The sequence below is a fragment of the Balaenoptera musculus genome, chromosome 2 (assembly GCF_009873245.2).
Source record: "Balaenoptera musculus isolate JJ_BM4_2016_0621 chromosome 2, mBalMus1.pri.v3, whole genome shotgun sequence".
In the NCBI taxonomy this organism is placed as follows: Eukaryota; Metazoa; Chordata; class Mammalia; order Artiodactyla; family Balaenopteridae; genus Balaenoptera; species Balaenoptera musculus.
In genome coordinates this window covers 12,787,570-12,792,847 of record NC_045786.1, presented here as the reverse complement: position 1 = coordinate 12,792,847, position 5,278 = coordinate 12,787,570, and the positions used below count along the sequence as shown (strand labels likewise).

The 5,278-nt window shown below is 37.2% G+C and overlaps 1 non-coding gene across 1 annotated transcript; it reads left to right on the top strand.

Moving 5' to 3' along the window:
• Window positions 1-4,678: 4,678 nt before the first annotated feature.
• LOC118891398 lies at window positions 4,679-4,784 on the top strand. Its single transcript, XR_005018981.1, has one exon. It is a non-coding gene; the product is annotated as a U6 spliceosomal RNA (small nuclear RNA).
• Window positions 4,785-5,278: the final 494 nt, after the last annotated feature.

Here is a 5,278-nt window from a genome sequence, read left to right as displayed (position 1 = left end):
ATCTGGACAGGGACTTAAGGAATCCCTCCAGAAGCATCTGGGCTATTCTCAGTGGGCACAGCAGCCTGGCCAACATCACAGGGAGACCAGGAAAGGGCCCTTTGTCCACTGCCCAGCCTCCCAGTGAGATGGGTCTCCTGTTTGCAAGCTCATGAATATCAATGAGCTCAAACCACATGCGAAGGAGTCAGAACATATTGCAACGGCCAAATTGCAAGTTGGCTCTTAAAACTTGGCCAAAGGAGCATATGATTCAAACACTGGGGCTGAGGTTGGCACTGTGCCTGAGCCCAAAGGAGGGATGGAAGAAACCTTGGCTCAAACCCCTTGAGGATCAAGAGGAAAGACTGGAGCAGGAGTGCAGAAGCTTCCATTACTGCCATTGTCAACTCGGCTGACCAGTCATCTGGAAGTCAAAGTGGACGGTGTGCTTCACCAAACAGAGTACACGAGAAAAGAGCCCAACGCCCCAGAATATGGAAGCTGCAAGCTGACTCGGCATCAATAAGAACATCATGAACACTGAAAAGCAATAATATTCTTTCATTCAATACATAATTCCCAGGCATTCACTACAGGTCAGGCTCCGTGCTAGGCACTGGAAATACGAAGGAAAAGAGGAAACAGTTCCTGATCTCAAGGGGTATATAGTGACAGAGGGTGTGTGTGTGTGTGTGTGTGTGTGTGTGTGTGGTGGAGAGGCAGCTAAGGGAGTGAAAGAACAAACAAAACCGAATTTCAGTGTGGCATGTCATTGCACATCTCAGAAGTTTGTCCCTTTACATTGCCAGGGAGTGATCTATAATTTGTTCTTCTATTCATCTGTTGATGACGTGTGGTGTGTTTCCAGTTTTGGACTATTATGGAGAAAGCTGTTATGAATATTCGTGTCTTCACGTGGATGTCGATTTTCATTTTGCTTGGTGAATATGTAGAAGTGGATTGCAGGTCATATGGTAAATGTATATTTAACTTCATGAGAAATTGACAAAGGGTTCTCCAAAGTGGCTGTACCATTTTGCATTCCTATCAGCTGTGTATGAGGGTCTTAGTTGCTTCACATCTTTGTCCACATTTGGTATTGCCCATCCAAAAAAAATTCTAGTCATTATGGAGGGTATAGAGTGGTAGCCCATTGTGGTTTTATTTGCATTTCCCTTATGATTGATGATGTTGAGCGTTTTTTTCCCCCATGTGCTTATTTGCCACTAGTATATCTTTTTCGGTGAAGTGTCTGTTCACATCTTTTGCCCATTTCAAAAATCAGGTTGTCCTATTATTGTTTTGTGAATTCTTTACAAATTCTGATCAACTTAGTTCCAAGTTATAGTTGCTTTTTGGTAGATTCCTTAGAATTTTCTACATATGCAACCACATAGCCAGTGGATAATGACATCTTCATTTCTTCTTTTCCAAATAGTGTGGCTTTTATTTTGGTTTCTTGCTTTATAACATTGACTAGGAACTCCTGTTGAATAGAAATGGCAAAAGAGGAATTCTTGCCTTCTTCCCAAACTTAGGGGAAAATAATTCAGTTAAAAATTTTTTAAGTATGGTGTTAGCTGTAGGTTTTTGGTGGACTTACTCTATCAGATTGAGAAAATTTCCTTCTATTTCTAGCTTGCTGAGAGTTTGACTTTTTAATCATGATTGGGTGTTAAAAATGTGAAATGTTATTCTGCATCTATTGAGCTGATCATACAGCTTCTTTAGTCTGTTAATTTGGTGGATTACATTTATTAATTTTTGCATGTTGAATGAATCTCACATTCCTGAGATAAACCCCACTTGGTCATGATGTGTTCCTTTTTTATATACAGCTGGATTTGATTTACTAAAATGTTGTTAATGATTTTGTGTCTGTGTTCATAAGGAGTATTGGCCTGTAGTTTTCTATCCTTTTAATTTCCTTTTTTAGTGTTGGTATTAGGGTAATACTAGCTCCATAGAATAAATAGCAAAGTCTTCTCCGCTCTAATTTTTTGTGTAGGATTGGTTTTATTCCTCCATTAAATATTTGGTAGAATTTACCAGTAAAGCCATCTGGACTTAAGGGTTTTCTTTGTAGGAAGATTTATAACCACAACTTCAATTTTTTTAATATAAATTGGGGTATTTAAATTATTTCTTCTTGAGTGAGCTTTAGTTCTGATTTTCCAGGAATTTTTTCTGTTTTATCTAATTTGATGAGTTTATTGGCTTAAAGTTATTCATAATATTCCCTTATTATCATTTTAGTGTATGTAGAATTGTTCACTCTTGATATTGGTAATTGTGCTCTGTATACTTTTATTATTCAGCCTGGCTAGAGATTTACCAATTTTATTTTCAAAAGATCAGCTTTCGCTTTCATTGGTTTTCCCTATTGTTTGTTCATTTATTATTTTATTGATTTCTGGTTATTTCTTTCCTTTCACTTTGGGTTAAGTTGCTCTTCTTTTTCTAGTTTCTTAAGGTGGAAGCTTAGATTTTTGATTTTGAAGTTTTCTTCTTTCCAATGTAAGCACTGAAAGTAACAAATTCCCCTTATAGCACTGATTTAGATGCATACCACAGTTTTAATACATGCTGCTTTTGTTTTCATTCAGTTCAACATATTTTCTAATTTCACTTGTGATTTTCTTTTGACCTGTGTGTTATTTAGAAACATGTTGTTTAATTTCCAAACATAGGAGTGTTTCCAGATATCTTTCTAGTATTGATTTCTTTTTTTTAAAAACACCTTTATTGGAGTATAATGACTTTACAATGGTGTGTTAGTTTCTGCTGTATAACAGTGAATCAGCTATACATATACATATATCCCCATATCTCCTCCCTCTTGCGTCTCCCTCCCACCCTCCCTATCCCACTCCTCTAGGTGGTCACAAAGCACTGAGCTGATCACCCTGTGCTATGCAGCTGTATTATTGATTTCTAATTAATGTCACTGTGGTCAAAGAATATGGCATAAATGATTTCAATCCTTTAAAATTTATTGGAGCCTTGTTTCATGGCCCCTAATATGGTCTATCTTAGTAAATGTTCCATGTACCCTTGAAAATAATTTTATTCTGCTGTTGTTAGATGGAATGTTTTATAAATGGCAATTAATTTAATTTGGTTGATATGTTATTCAAGTTGTTTGTATCTTTACTGATTTTTTTGCCCACATATTTTAATAATTATCGAGAGAGGAGCATTGAAATCTACAATAATAATTTTGTCTATTTCTTCTTCTACTTCTATCAGTTTACTTCATGTATTTTGAAGCCCTGTCAGCATTGTTGTCTTTTTTTTTTTTAAAGTCCTTCAATCAGTTATTTATTTATTTATTTATTTATGGCTGTGTTGGGTCTTCGTTTCTGTGCGAGGGTTTTCTCTAGTTGCAGCAAGCGGGGGCCACTCTTCATCGCGGTGCGCGGGCCTTACACTATCGCGGCCTCTCTTGTTGCGGAGAACAGGCTCCAGACGCGCAGGCTCGGTAATTGTGGCTCACGGGCCCAGTTGCTCCGTGGCATGTGGGATCTTCCCAGACCAGGGCTCGAACCCGTGTCCCCTGCATTGGCAGGCAGATTCTCAACCACTGCGCCACCAGAGAAGCCCAGCATTGTTGTCTTCTTGATGAATTAATCCCTTTATTATTATGATCCCTTGATCTAAAATCTATTTTGTCTAATACTAATAGTCAATTCCCTTTCTTTTGCATAGAGCTTGTGTGGCATATATTTATCTTTTTACTCTTTTTTAATAAACTTTTTAGATAACTTAAAAATTACCCTTTTGTTTTTAACCTGCTCATGTCTTTATATTTAAAGTCAGTCTCTTACAGACAGCATATAGTTGAGTATTGTTTTTCCTTATCCAATCTGACAATCTCTGTCTTTTAATGGAGTGCTTTTTAAAAAAATTGCATTATACTTGATATATAATATTGTATTCGTTTTAGGTGTACAACATAATGATTTGATCTATGTAATAATGGAGTGTTTAGACAGTTTATATTCAATGTAATTATTGATGTGACTGGGTTTAAATTTACCATTTGGGCACTTGTTTTCAATGGGTCCCAATCTATTCTTTGTTCTCTTTTTCCTTCATTTCTATTCATTTGTAGTAATCTAATCTTTTCATGATTCCATTTTATCACCACTATTGGCTGACTAGCTATACCTCCTTTAAACATTTTTTTAGTGGTTGCTCTAGGGTTATTCGACTGATCATAAATAATCATAGTCTACCTTTAAATAATATTTTATCATTTCATGTGACATGTAAGAACCTTACAACAGGATACTTCTATTTTCCTCCTCTTGTCCTCTGTATTTGTTGTCACACATTTTGCTTCTACATATGTTATAAACCCCACACACTTTATTATGTTTGCTTTAAACAGTCAAATATCTTTTAAAGAGATTAAGTAGGTGAAAGAACGCTTTTGTATTTACCATTTTTACCATTTACCACATATTTACAATTTCTGGCGTTATTTATTCCTTTATGTGGATTAAAATTTCCAACTGTTATCATTTTCCTTCTGCCTGAAGAGTTCCTTTAACATTCCTGCAGTTCTGCTAGTCACAAATTTTTTGTTTTACCAGGAATGTTTATCTTTCACCTTCATTTTTTTCTTTTTCTTCCTTTGTACAGTATGATTACATTTATAATGTTGGAACATGCGCGTTTAAAAATGCCTAGAGCGCTTGCTTCGGCAGCACATGGACTAAAATTGGAACCACACAGAGAAGACTGGCATGGTCCCCGCACAAGGATGACACATAAATCCAGAAGCATTCCACTTTTTTTCACTTAATGCACTGAACTATACATTTAAAAATGGCTGGGCTTTCCTGGTGGCGTAGTGATGGTCCCCGCACAAGGATGACACATAAATCCAGAAGCATTCCACTTTTTTTCACTTAATGCACTGAACTATACATTTAAAAATGGCTGGGCTTTCCTGGTGGCGTAGTGGTTGAGAGTCTGCCTGCCAATGCAGGGGACACGGGTCTGAGCCCTGGTCTGAGAGGATCCCACATGCCGCGGAGCGGCTGGGCCCGTGAGCCACAATTACTGAGCCTGCGCATCTGGAGCCTCTGCTCCGCAACAAGAGAGGCCACGATAGTGAGAGGCCCGTGCACCGCAATGAAGAGTGGCCCCCGCTTGCCGCAACTAGAGAAAGCCCTCGCACAGAAACGAAGACCCAACACAGCCATAAATAAATAAATAAATAAATAAATAAATAAATAAATAAATAAATAAAAATTAAAATGGAGATTTCTTTAAAAAAATGGTTAAC